General features: G+C 34.6%; 1 long non-coding RNA gene across 3 annotated transcripts in view; it reads right to left on the minus strand.

Moving 5' to 3' along the window:
- Positions 1 to 312: 312 nt before the first annotated feature.
- LOC131825031 (uncharacterized) overlaps positions 313 to 22,925 on the minus strand; it is a 69,404-nt gene continuing 46,791 nt past the window's right edge. For 2 of the 3 annotated variants that reach the window (XR_009351095.1, XR_009351093.1), the window contains 4 exons: positions 22,170 to 22,297; positions 17,119 to 17,249; positions 3,598 to 3,722; positions 313 to 1,260 (listed from right to left, as the gene is read on the minus strand). This is a non-coding gene — a long non-coding RNA (uncharacterized LOC131825031). The remainder of the gene's footprint in view (positions 1,261 to 3,597; positions 3,723 to 17,118; positions 17,250 to 22,169; positions 22,298 to 22,925) is intronic. The other variant, XR_009351094.1, reaches the window with a different exon arrangement.

Below are 22,925 nucleotides of genomic sequence, written 5' to 3' on the forward strand. Positions count from 1 at the left end.
TGTGGGGCTCCTCCCAGGACCCTGGGATCATGACCTGAGCCAAAGGCAGTTAACCTACTGAGTCACACAGACAGCCTGCATTAGGACTATTTTTAATTATAATATCTCTAAAAAATTAACCATAACTCATTAATATCATTTAATATTCTAAATCTAGCATTAGTAAATTACATCTAAAAGGAGGAATTTTTCTTCATTAACTATTCAGTTACCCTAAAGTACACTTGGTACTGTTAGGGTGTGTTAGGGTCTGTGATCAAAGGAATGAGACTGACACAAAGCGAAAGTCAAGCAAAGCTTTATTTTGCACCAAGCATCGAAAATCAAACCAACCAGTAGGGGCTGTCTCTTACAAAGAGGGAACAACGACCAGGACACTGACCCTGACAACTTCCCTTACCCGACAACGATTCCCTTACCCAACAACGATTCCCCTACCCAACCACGATGCTCCTGGCTGCAATGCTTCCCAGCGAGACCGCTTCCAAAGATCCCCAGGCTCCCCATGACACTCTCCAACAATGCTGGTCCCGACGACCCCAGGCTATTACTACTCCTCCCCTGCCTCACAGACTAACCTTTATAGAGGTGGTTGATCCCAGCCCACACACAGGTGGCCAATGAGATTGTAACACACAGGGAAAACTTCCCAGTCACCGTCGTCAGCAATATGGTGGCCAATTGAATTCTAATTCACCATAGCAAATATGTGTGCGCCTCACTGATTGGATGTCTCCATCCAGCTTGGCCTGCTCTTATATCCGGGGTTTGCAAGCAAGTTCGTCTGGGAGTGGCGGGGTCAATCTTAAATTTACAACCAAACGGCTCCCTCTGGCTAACCAAACCCCTACAGGTACAAGAAAGTAAAGTATATGTGTGTCCTTTCTCTTTACTTACCAGGTGACAGAATAATGAATTTTTCTCTAGTATTCTGCAAAGGAGACCAGTGAGATTTTTTAAAATCAAATCTTCAAAGTCAAAGGAGATTAACTTCTATAACGAACAATTGGAAGATTTTAGCAGCTTGACAATGTTTGATCATACCACAGTCCAATATAGTTGGACCACAGGGTCTGTCAGGACACAGATCCCTTTCATCTTGAGATGCTTCCATCTTCAACAAAGTTTCCAGAGTCCGCAGGAAGGAAAAGAGAAAGTGCATAGATAAGACTTGTCTGTTCTTAACTTTCTTACCCTAGAAATGGTATACCATTTCTTCTGTATCTTCCACTGGTAATACTTCATTACAAGGCCACATCTCTATGGAAAAGGATAGAAAACAGATTAGCTGAGTGCTGGGGAGGGAAGGATGGATTGAGATACTATGTGACACAGTCTCTGTGACAAGAACTGTTAGGGTCAGAAACTGTAAAGAGTTTGAAAATGTACCCTATTTATAAGCTAATAGGTCACTTTCATATATATATATATATTTAAAATATACATACACACATAACACAAATACTATATATGTGTTATATATAGTTTTATATATATATATATATATATATATATATATATATATATATAAATGTATGGCATGATAACATATTTTATCTACAGAAAACATAAAACCTATGGGTCAGAAACAAACACTTATTACTGAAAGCAAAAGCAGCAGCTATAGCAACATTTTGTGTTTGTTTCCCAAGCTGCAATCCCTGAAGGACAATGTATTAGGGGCCAGAGTGTACTTGCACATGCAATGGGGAGCATTATAGAAGAGGAAACTTAAAAATTAAGAAATTGATCATATATAGGGCTGCTAATGATTTTCTCAACTCTCTCTCCCCCAGGGAAAGAGGAATGTTATCTTCACTCTGTAATATTGGCAAATATTTTCTGGAGATGTGGAAGAGATGTTTCTATCTTTACTACCCTGAACCATGTCTGGAGGACAGATGTCTATAAACTTTACTATCTGGAATATCTCCTTGTTCAACTATTCTCAAATTAGAAATGTGAAATATTCATAGATAATTGTCTTCCTACAAGAACCAAACAAAAACTTTTTTAAAAATCAGACTTTTATAAAAATGATAAATTTATTAACTGCCTTCCCAACACTTAGTTTGGCAGAAAATATTTATAATCAAACACATTGCATAAAAATATCTGTATTATTTTATTTTGCGTATTTGCTGTCACATTTTCCATTTATACTAATCTAATATACTAATCTATTTACTAATCTATTTACACATTTTCTATTATACTAATCTAATATACACTGCTGGTACATTGGAATGTCTCCCTTACATTATTCTAGAACCCCTGGGTGATGGCACAGCAGCTATTTCTTTCCTTGCAAATTCTGTTCTCACCAAACAGAGCTGTTTTGTCTTTTCCCTGTCCTGGCCTATGTGTTACAGTGTATGCACACTTCTCAAAATGGAATGATTTTCTCCTTTCTCTTTAAATTCAAAACCAACCAGTTCTTTTTGACTCATTAATCATCATTTGCAGGATAAAATCTTTTTCATCCCATCTAGGATCTGGATTAATGAGGTAGTGTATGTAAGTGCCTAGCACAGAGCCTGACATTATGACATAATAAATTGTAGTTTATTTTTCTTCCTCTAAACGCTCACAATATTGTCTAAGTACCTACCATTTTTAATCATGTGTTACAGATTGGCATTTATATTAACTCTCCTATCAGACAACTGACTCTTCAGTGACATAAGCCACCCTGTATATGCATTACAGAATCCTCTGCCGTGCTTAGCTTTGTGCCAGAATGAATTAATAATACAGTAGAAAGGTGGATAGATTCAGTGACTACATGAGTGACTGAATAAATGGATTTTAGTACTATTAAAAGCAAATGCTTATATAGCACATAATATGTAAAAGATATTATTTAAAATTCTAGCTATGCTTTTTTGCTTCTTTAATCTTTAAAATAATCCTGTAATGTAGATTCTACTATTTTACTGAATCACAAATTAAGATACCGGTGCCAAAAGAGGTTAAGTAACTTGCCCCAGTTACTCAGTTCATTAATGGCTGAACAGTCTTCAAATCCAAGCCAAGTAGATACCCCTAATATTACATTATCTTGAATAAATGATTATGGTAAGGGAAGGACGTATTAACTGACTTGTAGCTCTTCTTCCAGGATAGTGTATAAGGACATCCTCTTAGTAAATATGGAAACAAAGGGCATGGCCTTCTGTTACTTAAAGAGAAATGGAGAGATATTTAACATAAAATCTTTTGCAAATATCTACTGCTGCTGTTGCTCAGTAACTAAAAAAAAAAAAAAAAAAGATATATGCAAAACAGCTGAATCCATGGGGAAGTAAAATTTATTACTGCCATACTGAACTGTATGTGTGAAAGTTGCTATGAGGATAAAGATTTTGTGTTCTCACCATAACAATGACAATAACAAAATGATAATTATGTGAGGTAGAGGAGGTGTTAACTAACCTTATAGTGGTAAACATTCCTATATATGAATATCAAGTCATCCCATCATATACCTTAAACATATACTATGTCATACATCATACATACATCATACATACCCTTTTAAACTGGAAAAAAATTATTACTAATTATGGCTATGGTGTCTAAACCCAGTGTCCACACCTGTTGAAAGATGAATCTTGATGAGCCACGGAAGTCTTTCTGCCCAAACCATCATCGGGCTTGTTTCTTACCCCATGGTTCCTTTCCTTAAGCTTCCAGTTTGGTTTCTGGGTCAGATCACAAACCTAAGATAGAAGACATTTTCAGGCCTGCCTTGTTATGCTAAATGTATGAAATTCAAAAGAGTATAACCCAAAGGAAAATTCAGAAGTTGTTGTTGGGCTTAAACATGGAAAGAGACAATAATGTCTCTCTTTCAAGGTAAATTAAAGGGAGAAAAAAGAATCTTTGAAATACTTCATAGGCGTAAATGGTAAAATTGGACTTTGGCAAATACCTGGATAAATATGACATTTCTTCTTCCATCACCTAAAACAAGAATAGTTCAAATTTTGTCTTTATCCATTCTCTTATAAGTCCAACCTACAGTGGATGTTTAGGCAGGGGCTCAACGCTGCTTCCAGGCTAACTCCACAGACCTCCTCAGCAGTCCATTCTGAATGTAGCCTACAGGAGAGCATTCTAATTTTAAAGGATTTTAGAACAAGACTTCATTTTTATGTTTTCATGAGTTGACTTTTACCACAGTAAGTCAATGGGCTTTTTGACTCTTAAAGAGGAAAGCTATAGTTTGAAATTATAATAAATTATTATCAATTTTATTTTTTAAATTTATTTATTTAAATTTTAAATTTGGGGAAGATAACAACAACATGAAAAATAGTCAATAAACTATGATACTAAGGTCAACAATTTTTAGTATTAAAATCAATTTACAGTATGTTTGCTTGAGGTGCACATAAATTTGAAGAGGCAATAAGTGTAAACAGAATAGCTGATTTCTTGGATGCACTCCAATATAATTATAGCTATTCACCCTTGTGACTATATGTGTGCGCAGCTTAAAGCTATTTCCCTGCCCCAAGCCACACTATTTTTTTTAGATAGGTTTGCAATTGATTGAAATGCAAAATCTCTGTGAACTAGGAAAAATACTATCTAAAATAAATATACAAGTAAATTTAAATACTAGATTAAACATGTATTTTGGTATCCATGTCACTTCATAGCCTGTATTCTCATGACTTGGAATTGAGTTATCTCTAAGTATTTAATCACAAAATAGTGTATTTCTAATAGGCAATTGTGAAAAAAAATCATCAATCACATTTATTACAAACATCTCATAAAACAGCAAAATGTTTATGGGATTGTAGAAGGCAGCTAGGTTTTTCTGTAATGTATAAAGATTTGCATATATAAAAAAACAGCAGGCAGCAAACAAGGTTTCTCTGTTTTCCAAAAAGTAAAATTGCATTTGATATGATATCTACTTAATTTTTATTAAAAAATAATAAACATATTTTTCTGGTGATAGCATTGATCATCACCATAGTCTAATAAGTCTGTATTTTGAAATAACTAAGCTCAAACTTTAACATACAGAAAAAAATTCTTTCTCCAGCCCCAGGGGTAAATCAGAGTGTCTCAAACGTATTTGTGATGTTAAATTATATTACCTTGTATTTCATGCAGATATATGCATCTGTGAAATTGTTATTGTTTTTTTATTATTGTTTTGTTTTCTATGATGAACATATTTAAGTGAAAATAGTGGTCTCAAAATAATTCTGTTTTATTAGTTTACATATCTGGCATTGTTTGTATGTGGGTAAAAATAAAATGTGATTTCATGGAGAGAAAGTGGAGCTCTTTTATCTGTTGCCTTAAGGCCACCAACTGTCTATACCTTAATCCACTAATCCCCTCTGTAATCATGTGTTCACGTGCTGTGCCAACACTCAGAAATCATTCTAAGAAACTCTTTTTTTCCTAGTCAACAGTACATTCACTATAGGTTGTACGCTATAAAATGGCTACTAAAATATTTGAATATTTACATGCTATCATTGAAAGCAAACATCTTTAGGCATATCTTTTCCTTTAAAAAAACAAATGTCACTAAAATTGAAGAAACAGAACAATAAAGAGAAAAATGAATGGCATCACACTGTATAAATCTGCAGGATTTTTTACATTTGGCTTTCAACTAATATTTTTAAAGATTCTGCCTTCTATTTACTTGTCAGAGACTAGATTTAATTTCCGTATGCTGCAAAGAATTCTCCATGATAAGATATTGATATAACAAATTGCTGAATGTTTTAGTGATTGATTCTTGCTGACCAAAATGGGCTTTCACATTAGAAGTCTTTCTTTTTTTCCCTAGAAGGCACCTGCTGAGACAGAAGTCTGATGCCACACAAAAGAAATATATGGTTTCTTCAAATGGCTCCATGTAGCAATTTGCAATGCTATCAAAAATTGCATTTTTTTAATGAAAATTACCTAAGGATTTGGCAAAAAAACCGTTGGTTAAAATAGACTAACTACCCATTCTCGGGCAGTATTAGCATACTGATTGGCCGTTACTTCTGTCACTCTTCTGCCTACAAAATTATGACAGGCCCCACAGCAGGAAGCAAATGATCATTAATACCCTGTCCTCTGGGACACAATAAACTGCCATTCACTTGCATACAAATAAAATATACAAGGCTTGTCAGCAAGGGGACAAAAAGGGAAAGATGCTTTTGCAAAATGGTGTGATAACAACTGTGTGATGGGACCACTCAAAGGGTTTTGTTTTTCGGTATATCTCATCGTGGTAGGAAAATTCTTATATATAGATTTCCTTTTAAAATATCCTATCATTCTCTACTTGAGCTCTTTGAGTTCTTCACTCAAATTATAAAATCTTCCTTCTGAGGAGAAAATATTTTATGATCGTATAATTAATTCCACAACACAGAAAGCATTAAAAAATTCTGAAATTCCATTAAAACATAAGACTGCATTTTTTTTTCACTTCAAATATAATGTGCAGGCACTGTCTGGTTAATGCATTTGAATAACCCTGTTACAATTAGTAGGGATGAAACATACTGCTCAATATCATATACTTGATGTGATGGGATCAATGAAAATAAAACACAATTGGAAAAAAGATACGTGCATGGCATTACAGTTGAAACTCTACTGTCTATTTGTTACACTAAAAGGTAAGATCAAATTAAAATTTAATAAAATATTGTCATATGACTGAGATTGTATATTCTTATCACCAGACAATATGAGATTGAGGGATAAAATAACAGCAATACTTTATAAAGAATAGTGAATGCTTAAGTCCTTCGATATTTATTCAACCAACAATTAATCAGATAAATGTTTAATTTTCAATCATCTAACCTAAACTTTTACTGAAAGCATGGAGAGAATACAAACATTCTTGGCAGATCCAGATGCTTGTTGTAGATTATATACTCACAGTCTAAACTTATAAAGGCATTATTTTTAACTTTAAAAGGTATAGAATGAACATATTTAGATTCTTCAAATTTGGATTGCTTAATTAGTTTAATTTATTGCTTTTCCTAAATTTTTATTCTCCTTGTGAATTTCCAATGAAACAGACAGATGTTATGCTCAGGGATTTGAAAGTAGGTATTTATATACTTCCAACTTATAAATCAGTTTTAAAAGAGTTCAAGTAAGAGACAGTTGCTGATTATATCATTTAAACTCTTGGCTAAAAGGAACAAACTAATAATAACCCAGCAACATAGATGAATATCAAGTGCATTATGCTAAATGAGAGAAGCAGATTCAAACGTCTATATAATGTATGATTCCATTTTTATGACATTATCTAAAAGGTAAAACTATAAGGACAAAAAAAATAGGTCAATGTTTTCCAGGAGCTGGAGCTGAGAGGAAAAAGTTGACTACAAATAAGCATAAGAAATTTTTGTATGCGGTGGAGCTATTCTATATTGTGATTTTAGTGACAGTCACACAGTGATGTGCATTTGTCAAAATTCATAGAATTGTATACTAAAATGAGTGAATTATACTGTATGTAAATTATACCTCAATAAATCTTACTCTAAAAAAAGAACAACTCTAGTCTTAGGAGCATCAGGGAAACATCAGAATATTCTGAATTGAGGTCATTTAGTCTGGGCAAAGTAGCAAAAATGACAGTCGTATCTCTAGAATTGGGCTGTTAGAAGCAATTTTTGTAATTGCCCGTAGTGATACAGCTCCCAATGTTGAATGTTAGAAGACCGAGAGTAGATTAAAAAATACTCATTGCTATTTTAATGTCTCCCTCCAGTAGCATCAAGCAACATTTCAATATATTAGTTAACACATTTTACCAGATATAGAGATTATCATCGTCAATGAGAAAAGAAAAAGTGTCAGAGAATGCAGTTCTGTTAGGCACACTAACTCCTTCCCCTTTCCTTGACTTGCAGAAGCAAGGTGGGAACACATTTAGGCCTTAGGACCAATTTTATCACAACACAGACTACTATTAAAAATATTAAATTGAGGGGCGCCTGGGTGGCTCAGTGGGTTAAAGCCTCTGCCTTCAGCTCAGGTCATGATCCCAGGGTCCAGGGATCGAGCCCCGCATCGGGCTCTCTGCTCAGCGGGGAGCCTGCTTCCTCCTCTCTCTCTGCCTGCCTCTCTGCCTACTTGTGATCTCTGTCTGTCAAATAAATAAATAAAATCTTTTAAAAAATATATTAAATTGAAACTATAAAATTGAAAGAAAAAGATCAATAGTAAAATTTCCATGAATGGACTTAGTAACAGATTAGTCATGTTAGAGATATATCAGTGGAAAGACATGTAGAATGAAGCATGGAAAGAAAAGAGGACAGAAATTTAGAAATAGAAAGAGAAGAAAGCATATATGGGAAATGGGAAATAGAATTACATTTAATTGAAGTCGCAAAAGAAGACGAAAGAGAGAATGGACTAAAGATATATTTGAAAAAAAAATATGGCTGAGAATTTCCCAATTGTGAAAATAGACATTACACCTGAGCTTCAAGATATCTGCAAACAGGGCGCCTGGGTGGCTCAGTGGGTTAAGCCACTGTCTTCGGCTCAGGTCATGATCTCAGGGTCCTGGGATCGAGTCCCGCATCGGGCTCTCTGCTCGACAGGGAGCCTGCTTCCCTCTTTCTCTCTCTCTGCCTGCCTCTCCATCTACTTGTGGTTTCTCTCCGTCAAATAAATAAATAAAATCTTAAAAAAAAAAAAAAAGATATCTGCAAACATCAGGAAAATATCTACAAAAAATGCCACCAAAGGGTGGCATTATAGTAATTACTATATTATAGTAAAAGTTCTGAAAATTAAAGAGAAGGGAGGGGAAAAAATCTATAAAAACAGATTTTTAAAAATAAAATAGTGACAACCAATTTTTCAATAGATAAAATGGAAACCAGAAGACAATATAGCAATATTTCTAGGTGCTATAAGGGATTACTAGTGAGAGTTCTTTAAGTGGAAAAGATATTATCCCAGAAAAAAGGCACAATCATATAGAAAGGAATAAAAAAACAACAGGAAAGATATTTGAGAAACTCTAAATAAACATTGTCTTTAATATTCAAAGCCATGTGGGGATAAAATATCGAAATAATTCAACTTTATGGAATAACATCTCAAAAGCAGATAAGGGTTAAATAGAGTTAAAGTTTCATAGTGTTCTTGCATTACCCAGGAAATGGAAATAGTACTAATTTAAGGTAAACTGTAATGAGTCTAGAATGCATGCTGAAATCCCTAGTGCAGCACTACTGAATAGAACTTCTGCAATAATAGATGTGTTTCATAATCTGTGCTGTCCTATTTTACAGTCATTAGCCACATGTGACTTTTGAGCACATGAATTGTGGCAAGTGTGATGGAGGAACTGAAATTTTAACATTATTTAATTTAAATTGCTGCATGTGTCTAGCATTTACTGTATTGAACAGTGTAGGTCTAGAAAAATCACAGGAAAGAATAAAAGATCATATGATTAACAAGTTCATGGAAGGGGAAATGACATAATTTTTAAAAAACAAGCTTTATTTAAAATGAGACAGGAAGGAGGGGAAACAAGAAAAACAAATAATAAGTAGTAGATTTAAACCCAATTAGAAAAGAAATTGCATAAAATGTGAATGGAGGAGCTACTCACAAGAAAAGTCTATTAAAAATACCTATTTTTCTTATAAGAGAAACACTTTAAAAATAAAATCAAAATCACAGAAATTATAAGTGTAAAGTTTTGAAAATATATACCATGTATATGCTGACCCCTCCATCCCCAAAAAACCTATAAGATATCAGAAAAATACTTTAAGGCAAAAGTATTATTGAAGATTAGAAGGGACATTTTAAAATTTTAAGAGTGGATTCAATAGAAAGATAGAAAATCCCAAGTTTGTAAACACCTAATAACATGCTACTGAACAATGAAAGGGTCAACCATGAAATCAAAGAGGAAATTTTAAAAAATGCCTGGAGACAAATGGAAATGAAAACACAATGGTTCAAAATCCTTGGGATGTAGCAAAAGTAGCTCAAAGAGGAAAGTTTATAGCAAAATAAGCCTACTTCAAGAAGCAAGAAAAATCTCATATAAACAACATGATGGAGCTAGAAAAAGGACAGCAGACTAAAAACTCAAAACCAGTAAAACAAAGGAAATAATAAAGATTAGAGCTAAAATAACAAACTAAAAATTTTTAAAAAATCAATAGAACAAATTAATGAAACAAGCAACTAGTTCTTTAAAAAGATTAACAAAATTGATAAGCCTTTGGCCAGACTGATAAAAAGAGAGGACTCAAACAAAACCAGAAATCAAGGAGGAGAACCCAACACTACAGAAATAAAAATTATAAGAGAAAATTATGAAAATTATATGTCAACAAATTGGACAACCCAAAAGAAATGGATAAATTCCTAAAAACATATAATCTCCTAAAATTGAATTAAGAAGACATAAAAAATCTGAGCACACTAATTACCAGCAACAAAATTGAATCAGTAGTTTAAAAAGGTTGCAGGATACAAAGTCAATATGCAGAAACTCTTTGCATTTCTGAAGCAGCCAGCAGAAAGAGAAATTTGAAAACAATCCCATTAACAATTGCACCAAAAAAAAAAATAATAAAATATCTAAGAATAAACTTAACCAAAGATGTGAAAGACCTGTACTCTGAAATATATAAAACACTGATTAAGGAAACTGAAGACAACACAAACAAATATTCCACACTCATGGATTGGGAGAACAAATATTGTTAAAAAGACCATACTACCCAAAGCATTCCACAGATTTAATGCAATATCTATCAAAAAAACTGAATAGCACTTTTCACAGAACTAGAACAAATAACCCTAAATTTATATGAAATCACAAAATACCCAAAATAGCAGAGCAATCTTTAAAAAGAAGAACAAAACTGGAGGCATCACAATCCCAGATTTCAAGATCTACTACAAAGCTGTAGAAATCAAAATAGTATGGTACTAGCACAAAAGTAGACACCTAGATCAATGAACAGAATAGAGAACTCAGAAATAAACCAAAGCTTGTATGGTCAATTAATATTTTAACAAAGGAGGAAGAATATGTAGTGGGGAAAAGATAGTCTCTCCAACAAATGGTGTTGGGAAAACTGGACAGCAACATGCAAAAACCTTAATGGACCAGTTTCTCACACCACACACAAAAATAAACCCTAAATTGTTTAAAGACCTAAAAATGAGACCTGAATTCATGAAAATCCTAGAAGAAAGAACAGGCAATAATTTTTCTGACATCAGCGATAGCCGTGATTTTCTAAATATGCTTCTGAAGTAAGGAAAACAAAAGCAAAAATATTGGGACTATCTTGTTTCATTTATTCTTCTCCTATCCACTTAAGCCCCCATGTTGCATCACCACTTCCTCATATCAGGGATTGGGAGGGAGACAAACCATAAGTGACTCTTAATCTCACAAAACAAACTGAGGGTTGCTGGGGGGAGGGGGCTTGGGAGAAGGGGGGTGAGGTTATGGACATTGGGGAGGGTATGTGTTTTGGTGAGTGCTGTGAAGTGCGTAAACCTGGCGATTCACAGACCTGTACCCCTGGGGATAAAAATATATTATATGTTTATAAAAAATTAAAAATTAAAAAAAAATATTGGGACTACATAAAAATAAAAAAACTTCTGCACAACAAAGGAAACAATCAATAAAACTGAAAGACAACCTTCCAGTTGTCTTCTCTTAGGAGAAGATATTGGCAAATGACATCTGATGAAGGGTTAATATACAAAATATGTAAAGAACTTCTACAACTCAATACCAAATAAACAAATAACCGAGTTTAAAAAATGGACAGAAGACCTGAACAGATATTTCTCCAAAGAAGACACACAGATAGCCCACAGACACATGAAACAATGTTCAACATCACTGATCATCAGGGAAATACAAATCAAAACTACAGTGAAATGTCACCTCACTTGTCAGTAAGACTAAAGTCTAAAATATAAGAAGCAACAAGTGTTGGGGAAGATGTGGAGAAAGAGGAACCCTTGTTCTCTATTGATGGGAATGCAAACTGGTGCAGCCACTGTGGAGAACAAGTGGAGGTTCCTCAAAAAATTAAAAACAGAATTACCTATGATTCAGTAGTTCTGCTACTGAGTATTTACCCAAAGAATACAAAAAGCACTAATTTGAAAGAACAAATGCCCCTCTATATTTATTGCAGCATTATTTACAATAACCAAATTATGGAAGTAACCTAAGTATCCATGGGCAGATGAATGGATAAAGAAAATGAGTCATATCTATATATCTACTTCTATATCTATCTATCTATACACACAGTAGAGTATTACTCAGCCATAAAAAATGAAATCAAGCTGTTTGTGACAACACAGATGAACCTAGAGGGTGTAACACTAAATGAAATAAATCAGAAAAAGATAAATACCATATGATTTCACTCACATGTGGAATTTAAGAAACAAAGCAAAGAATAAAAGGAAAAAAGAAACAAATCAAAAAATAGACCCTTTACGATAGAAAACAAACTGATGGTTACCAGAGGGGTGGTTGGTGGGGAATGAGTGAAATTGGTGAAAGAGATTTAATATTGTGATGAGCACTGAGTAATGTACAGAGTTGTTGAATCGCTATATTGTACACCTGAAACTAATATAACACTGGATGTTAATTAGAAAATAATAATAAAAGAAATAGTCTGTGTTCCTCCACATGTTTTATTTAAGGTGAACAAATTTGCTGACAAATTAGATATGTTGTGAGACAAAGAGTCAAGGTTAATTCCAAGTATTTGACTTTAAGCACCTGGAAGAATGAAGCTGCTAATAATGAGATGGAAAACATTCTAGGTGGATCAGGTTGTGGAGAATAAAAATCGAACTCAATTTTGTACCTATTGGATTTAGTATACCTATTGGGCATCCAAGTGGAGCTGTTGGGTATATCATTGCATATACAAATCTGGATTTCAGGGGAAAACTCCTGGGCCTGAGATATAAATCTGGGAGTCAGTATCACTCTGATGTTTTTAATTTACTTTTTATTTTTTATTTTTTTTTAAATTTTATTTATTTATTCGACAGACAGAGATCACAAGTAGGCAGAGGAGGCAGGCAGAGAGAGGGGGGAGCAGGCTCCCTGCTGAGCAGAGAGCCCGATGCGGGGCTCAATCCCAGAACCCTGGAATCATGACCTGAGCCAAAGGCAGAGGCTTTAACCCACCAAGAAATGAAGCCTGGGACACATGAACAATGAGGGAAAATTGAGAAAAGAAGGAACCAGCAAAAATGAGGCAGAAGGAAGGAGGAAAACTGCAAGACAGAAGTATTCTGTCAGGGAAACAAAGAAGAACACATACAAAATAAAAGAAAGATCAGAGGGTCAGATAGGGTGATATTTGACTAATGAATTGAGCAATGTGGGATTATGTATGACTTGACGAGAACACTTTTGGTGGAAGACTAACAACAAGGGTGGCATTGCATCTTATTTAAATGACACTTTGTGGATTTTAAAATGTATATATCATAATTTAAGCATGAAAAGGCAGAAACAGAAGAGTAACTCTACTTATAGAAAGAAAAGTAGGAGATACCAAATGAAGTGTGCGCATGTTTGTTAACTGTACTTCTGGTGACTGTGTAGTTGGAAATTCTCTTTTTAATCAATCTAATAAAATTGCAGAATTTGGGGGTGCCTGCATGGCTCAGTCAGGTAAATGTTAGACTCTTGGTTTTGTCTCACATTGTGATCTCGGGTCTTGAGATGAGCCTCGCCTTGGGTTCTGTGCTCAGTGTGGAGTCTCCTTGTCCCACTCCCTCTGCTCCTCCCCATTGCTCTCTCTTTTCCTCTCTCATAAATAAATAAAATATTTTTTAAATGCAGAATTTTGTTTTCCTTTTTTTTTTTTTAAAGCTATGACATTAGCAGACAGGACACTTCATTGTTGTTTGTGGGGAAGAGCAGATGTCACTAACAGTATCTCGGAAGCTAGACTGATACAGTGGAGAAAAGCACCTTTCTCTTCTAGTTTTGAGAAACTTCCTCTTGGTACCCAGGAGGAGGGATTCCTTGATTTTTACATACGTCAGCCACTTTGGCACAGTTGCCTTAGGGTGTAGATAAACTAAAATTCATTTTTTATATCCTCTTCTCCCTCTGTCTTCAACATAGACTTGACTCCCTTAAGCTCAGAGACCTGTTGGAACTTGACCCCCCCAAAATGGTTCCCAGTGTGTCAGGCAATCTGGACTTTGCAGTGTCACCATGGAGATGACATCCTTCAAAAGAGCTTCTTTTGTAGCTTATGGGATTTTCAGATTGATAGTTCTGACATTTTCATTTCTTTTCCTGAAAGTCAGGGTCAGCTTGTGAAAAGTTGTTGAGCAATATGCCAAACATTAACTGTCAAACCTCACGCTAAACTTTCCCTGTTCAGAGCATCACCTGAAGACTTCATTGGGTTTTACAGTAGCTTTCTGATTTTGATAGCCCATTGAAGAAGGGAGTTTGAAAGTTGTTGTATACTGTCAATGACTGTCTGCATATGTCCTACCTGAAATACCACAATTGTTTATGAAAAATATCTTCAAATAAAGCTGAACGAGTTCGGCTTTAAAAAAATTTTTTAAATAAAAATGAAAGTAAACGCAGTAACTCTATGGTGTTAAAAATCAGGATAACTGACAATTTAAGGCAATTGTTTCTCAAAGGGAACATAAAGAAAGCCTCTGGGGTGCAGGTATTATTATGTCCGGGGTGCTATTTTCATAAGTGTATTCAATTTGTGAAAAATAATCAAGCTATACACATATAATAAGAGCATTTTTCTGTTTTAAGAGCAAAAAAAGGGGTGTGTGTGCATAAGAACTGGAGAATGAAATACAGAAAGTTCTTTAGAAAAACTGGCTGTGAACAGAAGCAAAGAAATGAGGTGGTTGTTGGTAGAGGAAACAAAGTCCAGATTTTTTGTGGTTTTCTTTCCTTTCCTTTCTGTTTGTGTGAGAGAGAGAATGTTTCTATGCAATCGGACAACACAGTTAAGAGAAAAACTGATCATGTAGGAAACAGAGAAAAGAATTTGGTTGGAAAGATGTCCCTGTGTAGCTTGAGCGGATGGGACCTAACACACAAGAGGAGAGGAGGTTTCAGATAGGAATATATAGAGTCCACTGATAGGACTAAATGAGAAGACAGTTTGTGGATGAAACATATGTGTACAGATTTTTCTTTAAAATACTTTGATTTGCGTGGTTCCTGTGTGGCACAGTTGGTTAAGCACTCGACTTGTTTCCGGCTCAGGTCATGATCTCAGGGTTGTGAGACTGAGCCCCATATCAGGCTCTGTACTCAGTGCAGAGTCTGCTTAAGTTTCTCTCCCTCTGACCCTCCCCCTCCACTCTTCCCTCTCTCTCTCTCTCTCTCATAAATATAACTTTAAAATAATTAATTAATTATAAAAAATAAAATACTTTGATTTTCCCAGTGAAGTCAGAAGCAATGTCAACAATAGGGAATGAGACTAGATAGGTGATGATAAAGATGTGAACAGCTAGAGGAAAAATAAGTAATAGTCAGCAAAAACAGTGTTAGAGGAATAGAAAATAGACGCATAGGAATAGAAAATAGAAATAAACTATGATTGCCAGGCAATATTTAAGTCTCACTTAAGTTTTTTGTCATTAATTTAAAGCAAATTTAATCAGCATAGTAGCTTGTCTTTCTCCTACAATTCAGCTGCAGAGATCCAGGTATTGAGTTGGTGATGAGTCAAACAAATTACATGCTGGCTTTGCTACTACGGTGCAAAGAAATAAGTGAAGTCAAAAGACAAGGGTATGTGCATAGCAGTATTTGCATAGTAGTATTTGTAATGATTAAGCTATGGAAGTAAGAAGAGGCAGTGAAAAAGTATCAGCATCAATATATTGGAGGTCTGATAAACTGAAAAACTTTTTGGAAACAGGGCATTAATTTATGTTATAATTATATATTATGTATGGAAATCATTATTGTTTTGTCAGCTAGTCTTAGTTATCTTCATTCCGTATTCCTTTTTGCATGGAAACTCAATCTCTTCTTCCTAAAAATATCTCTTAGAAATTTTTTTAAAATGAGAGTCTTTTAGTAGTGAATGTTTTTTTTTTCTGAAAATATCAATTTTTAAAAAAAAATCTTGGTTTTCGGGAAATGTTTTGATTTTTTTTTAAAAATCCTGGTTTTCTGAAAATATCTTTGATTTTTCTGAAAAATATCTTCAAAGGTGTTTTTGCTGGAAATCGAGGCTGATGGTTATTTTCTCTCAGCTCTTTGAAGGTATATTTTTCTGTATTCTAGATTCCAGAGTTGCTGCTGATAGATCATCCTTCATTCTAATTGCTATTCTTCTGTAGGTGAGTTCTCTTTTCACTCTGGGATTTTTTTTATAATCTTCCCACTTTCTTTGGTGTTCTTTAAATTTATTAGCACTTGTGTAAGTGTGGATTCATCTTTATTTATTTTGGATTAGATTTTCTGGTCATACTGAATCTGAAGGTGATTGTTCTTCATATATATCATCTGGGGATAAGTTTTGTCTAACTATGATGGACTGTTTTAAAAGGGGGGAAGAGGGGAGCACCTGGGTAGCTCAGTTGATTAAGTGCACAATTTTTGGTTTCTGCTCAGATCATGGTCTCATGGTTGTGGGATTGAGCCCTACATCAGACTCTGCTCAGCACGGAGTCTGCTTCAGATTCTCTCTCCCTCTCTCTCCCATTCACTCTTTCTCTTGAAACATTCTTCTAGATGGATTCCATCCAGACAGAATCTACTATCTCTGATTAAGGTAAATGAGCTCTAGCTAAAATACCTTATTAATTAGTATTCTAGCATTGACTTCCTGAGCCTCTCTTTCAATTAGTGAAATGGAAACCTTTGCCCCTAGTTGAAAGAAGTTCAGTCACCAGCAAATAGGTAAAGTGAATTGGATACTGGGTAGAAGAGGTAGAAAGTATGCTGTACTGTTGGAAAGAGTTTCTTGGAATATTCATGTATAAATCAGGTATATCATTAACCACACACCGTGTTTTTACAGTAGACTGAAGGTGAGGAAGTTCACTTACACATGGTTCATGATCTGTCTTATTTCAGGTCATCACCAGTTTCCCAAAGAAAGGGCAGGATAATTTTCTAGCTATTCTTCCTGGATCCACATTACCAAAGAATTGTTCAGGATGAGAGATGGTGTTTGTTTCTGTGAATTCAAGGAGACTGTTCATGTTCATCTGGCAAGATTCCTCTCTCAAAGCCTCCTCCAACACCCACCCTTCCCTAGTGCATCCCTCACCCTGAGCCCTTTGTACCACTGCTCACTCTTATATAAAATTTATTATATTCAAGGACACGAACTTTTTAAAATTGACTGAGTTTGGCATACATATTTTACTCCATTTGTTGGAGCTATGCTGAGGTGAACAAAGAAATGTATAAAACATATCCACTGCCATGCCTAAGCTTCTCATATAATTTCTGGTTTTGCTAATGAAGTATCTGACAAAGTATGATAGAGTTGTTAGAAACAATTCTTCAGGAATCAGAAAGACCTATATAGGAATACAGATGTAGTCACTTACTGCCTTATGTTTCATCATCTGTAAAATGGGGCAGTCACCTAAGGTAAAATTACCATAAGAAAATGAAGGTTAAGGGCGCCTGGGTGGCTCAGTGGGTTGAGCCGCTGCCTTCGGCTCAGGTCATGATCTCAGGGTCCTGGGATCGAGTCCCGCATCGGGCTCTCTGCTTGGCGGGGAGCCTGCTTCCTCCTCTCTCTCTCTCTGCCTGCCTCTCTGCCTACTTGTGATCTCTCTCTGTCAAATAAATAAATAAAATCTTAAAAAAAAAAAAAAAAGAAAATGAAGGTTAAGCCTCAGCACCCCTCAGAAGGACCAATGGACTCCTTTTGAGGCCCTGGGGAGGGCCTTTACAATGTGATCATAAAGTCTTTTATTTCTGTAAAATTTTATAAAAGGAAGATCTTCTTGTCTTTTTCTTAAGAAGCTTCTTTCCCCAAATTTTAGGAGCTTCCTGTCTCTCCCACAAAACTTGGGCCTTTCATGATGTTAATAATACAGGTACATATTTATGAAGAGAATTAAGTAGGATAACACTTCTGCTATTCTTTATTTTTCTCCCTTTACCAACTAAATCCTCTTTATAATCCATATTTTAGTTTACTATCATTCCCTCAAAAGTTTACCAGACCCCTTCTCCACCCCAGGTCAAGTATTGGGGTCAATGCTTTCTAAGCTTTCTGCACTTCAACCTGTTAACATCAAATTTAATTAAATAATTATTTCTCTAGTTGGTTGCTGTCACATATATGTCCTCTGCTAGGATATAAACTCTATGGAAGAGAGGTTTGAACCTATCATGTTTATTGCCATGTTTCCTATGCTTATAAGTGAATTAATAAATCAGTTAATCCATTCATCATTAATGGAATAATAATCAATGAATTAATCTGATACCCAGTAAATTCAATTAACCAACATTTTCTTTAATGAATACCCACTTCACTAATATACAAGTAAAACTATAAGTTTTATGAAGATAATAGCTAAGATGTATTTTAATTGAGATATTTTATTTAATATATAACAAAATCTTAGTGGCCTCATATATAAGGGTAGTTATGATGCAAAAATGCTTAAATGTATGCAATTAATGCTGTACTTTATTTTAATTGATGGCTGGATGTCCTTTAAGTTTTCTTTTTAGTTGATTTTATTTTAATTAGCAGTTATGGATTTTTTTTAGGTACTACAAATGGATAATTACCACACAATTTATCTTAAGTAAAAAAAGGCCAAAATTCAAAAAATAGACCATCAACTCAACTGTTAATGTGTAGCTACTGAAATTAGCAGTGAGTGTAAAAAAAATCCTATTCAAGTTCTAGCTCAGACACCTACTGATGGTAGGATTTGAGGAAGGTTGCTTAACTTTTCTAACTTTCCTCATAAAATCATGACAATACTTACTTTGCTCTGTTAGCAAAGTAAGTCAATGAATAAAACTTAAGTAATAATAAAATAATAAAACAAGTAATAATAAAATAATAAAACAAATAAGTCAATGAGTAAAATCTTGCCACAATATTTGGCAAAGAGAAAGTGTTATTGAGTGTTAAATACTTTTTTTAAACTATAAACAATTTTTAACTAAAAGTTCCAATCACACTAAGCTATTGGGCAATAACAAGCAGATAATGCTTTAGATTTGTTCAAAGAACATATTCTGAAAGTTTGTACTAATTATTTTAAGCACATTTTGGTTTGAGTTGCTATAGTACCTATTTTGCCTGACTCTAGTAGTACACAAGAAGATAAATGTCATAACAAAATACAACTTTGTTAGTCGCTATCTTAATGTGGAAAAAAATGAAAGATATAATGATACTGATTAGGAACACATGCAATAGTAATCATCAGGGCAGATGTAATTCCTTACATGTTCTTTGAAAAGAGTACAGCCTTTCAGCTGAACTTTGTATGTTCAGTATCAAGGCTGAAATCTTTTTCCAGCTATGATTAGAAAACACTGCACTAGACATACCAGAATAAGAAAATGCTGCTGAACATACTTCAATAAACTCATGGGCAATGTGGAATGTCGTATCCTGAGAAAGCAGAAAACTTCTCATGAGAATGTTTGAAATGTCACTCGGGTTCAGTTTAGATCAGAGTGCAGGTGGCTCTACAAAGCCTTTGCTGGAGGCTTTGTGTTTATACAGTTGTTGCTTCCAGGATGGTATTGATTGGCTAGGCAACTAATAAAACAAGCAGCCCTGCTTTCATCTGTGTGCATTTGGGGGATTTTGAAAGATAGAAAAGTGGTTTTAATTAGGACATGGTCCTTTCACTTACTTTACCTTTTAATTCTTTTTTTTTTTTTTCTTGGCCATTCTAACCCACATCCTTCTCCTATTTGAGAATTTCTCTCCCTGTGCATGATTCCAAAGCCACAGATGCTTTGGAAGACAAACGATCCTAAGGAACATTCTTCTTGGATCCTTAAAACAGAAACTCTTAACATTAGAAAAATCAACAAGCTTTAATGTCTCTATTTCATCAGTTTCTATTCAGAGTTACTCACTTGTAACCTAAGGCAATAGGGATCAAAGTTTCTCAGTGGAAAATAAACTAAAACTTATAATAGAACTGATGAAAAAGACCCAACATAAAATGTTCTACAATTTACATGGCAGCTTCAATACATGAAAGCATGTTGTGTATTAAATCACTATATATGTGTGTATATACACCTATATATATGTATACATGCATATGTGACCGATTTTTAAATTTATTTATATTTGCATTTTTTAAATATGTTCCTCTATAGTCTATAGATTCTCTTAATTTATTTTTCATGTTTTTTTCTCACATGTTTTTGGTATTGCTTTCTATCTCTACTTTCTATATCTCCTTTTAAACTCTTCAAAAATTCATCTTTGATTTTATAAAGAACATCCAAGGAAAATTAAACATGACATCCAAAATTTAATTCAAAGATTATAAACAGAATTTGTCAGATAGCCACACAGTATAAGCTGTTGGGGGGAAGAAGTGGTTTTTGGTTTTGTTTTGTTTTTTTCCCAAGAAAACTTTAAAAAATAGAACAAGGTGGCAAGTACTAAAACCTGACCACATAAATTTGCATGTAAACCAGAATTAAAGTGTTTCCAAAGATGAACATAAAATGTTAAAGTACGAGTGTGATTCAAATGGTAATCAGCTAAGAAAATGAATTATCACATAATTACTATACTTTCTAGCTCAAATAAGACAATTCTTTCATTTCAATACTTTAATTAATTTAAAGTATTTCATGACTCTAAAGAAAAAGACAAAAAACCATTTTGATAGACCTTCAACCATGTGTTGTCTTTTTTTAAGAGAAGGGGAAGCCTCATAGGGAGAGGGAGAGAGAGAATCGTGAGCAGGTTCCACACTCAGTGCAGAGCCTGATGCTGAGCTCAATCCCATGACCCTGAGATCGTGACTTGAGCCGAAATCAAGAGTGGGACACTTAACGGAGTCACCCAAGAACCTCAACCTTCGATTATGTTTTTAAATACAAAATTCTGAGAATGCTTCTCACCCTGTGGCACCTGGGTCCGTAGCTGCAGCGTCACTTGGGAACTGGTCAGAAGTGCAAATTCGCAGGTACTACCCTAGACCTACCACATCGGAAAATCTGAGGGTGAGGCCCAGAAATCTGTGTTTTATAACAGCTTTCCAGATGATTCTGATGAACTCCTGCTTGAAAAGCACTAATAAACTGATTAATAATATTTACTCAGGAGATAGACTGGCAGTTCAAAGTTCCAATTTGCTACCAGTGAGCTCAGTGATTATTGTCACATAATTCTAATATATGTTCTTCTGTTTCCCTCTTGTAAAATGGGGCCAAAGTAGTATTATCTCATAGTGTTTTACTAAAGATTAAATGAATTAATACATGGAGAGCACCAAGGCCATTTTTGGATAGAGAGATAACACTGAGTAAGTGTTATCAAATGTTTCCATATTTTTGAAGCTAAGTTTGACTGAAAGTAAGGGACTTGGTCAATGTCATCCAGCTAGTGTCACTTAAGGAATAAAATCCCAATTTACTCATACATAGTGTTTATTTCATAGCTTGGAACTGGTGAAAAGCACCACATTTTCTTTAAATGACCAAGTAGTAAACTAATCATTTACACATACAGTGTCTTTACAAAATATGTGTCTAAGTCTGAATCTTCATTTTGCATTCTTAATTATATGTACTGAAAAGGCTATCAGCAACTTTTTAACAAAATGATTAAGACATATTAAACTTTTCACCTCTTTTCTCAAGGTAGGGATAACCATAAATTAGCATTATTTCATAATCAGTATAAATAGCATGTGTCAAAACTTATGGAAAGGTTTGTGGAAGAAAGATAATAAGAACAACTACTCTAATAACAAATAGAAACTTGTATCTTCTATGTTACATCAACAGGAAGAGAGTTAAGAGGTCCTAACAGAATATGTTATAAAGTCTGGAGAAAGGAAGCAAGGAAACAATGAAAATAAGCATACATTACTATAATACTACTGCCTTAACAAGTAAGTTCAAACAGTACCAGGGTCACACACAAGAGGAAGTGTTTTAGGAGCTCCTTGGTCTGGGGACAGATTTTCTCCTTGGCAACAAAGTCTTCTTCTGCCTTGCGGCTCCAGTATCTTGAAAGGCATTTTTGTAATCTTCACCCTGTTGGAAAAAGTGGAAAAGAACATGGAGTGTAGATTACCCACTTCCTAAAAGCTTTGGCCTAAAAATGGCACACCATCCATCCTCTCAGACTTCCTCCAGCAGAGCTCACCCTCTCGTACATTACAGGATGACGGTAAGGATTAAATGAGAATGCACGTTACTTTATTTTAGCCTACTATCTACATAATAAGAGGTCAACACACTTCATACGTGAACATGACTGGAAAAACAGGCCTGGAGGTCGGGTAAGGAAATGGAAAGAAAGCAAATAGTGTCTGAGTTCAAGAACTGAAAGCAAAAAACAAGGTTGGAGATTTTCTTATTTATCAGAATTTTTAGATCACCATTTTAATTATGAGCTCTCTTAAGCTTTTCTTTCTTAAGTTACTCTATAGCACTGAGCTTATTAGCTCATAATTAGCTCATAATTTCTCTTATTAGAGAAAATTCCATTTCAACTTAGTGCAGTTTTAATTTCTCTAGTCTAGAAGTGATTTATGGCTTTAGATCCCATGAGTTCATGACCAAAAGACCTGTATCTCAAAGGGTAGTTGTTTCTTTATTTCCAAATGGGAATGAACTCAGGATGCATTATCCCAAATATCAGTACTGGTCCAACTTACTT

This window comes from Mustela lutreola, chromosome 2 (assembly GCF_030435805.1).
Source record: "Mustela lutreola isolate mMusLut2 chromosome 2, mMusLut2.pri, whole genome shotgun sequence".
In the NCBI taxonomy this organism is placed as follows: domain Eukaryota; kingdom Metazoa; phylum Chordata; class Mammalia; order Carnivora; family Mustelidae; genus Mustela; species Mustela lutreola.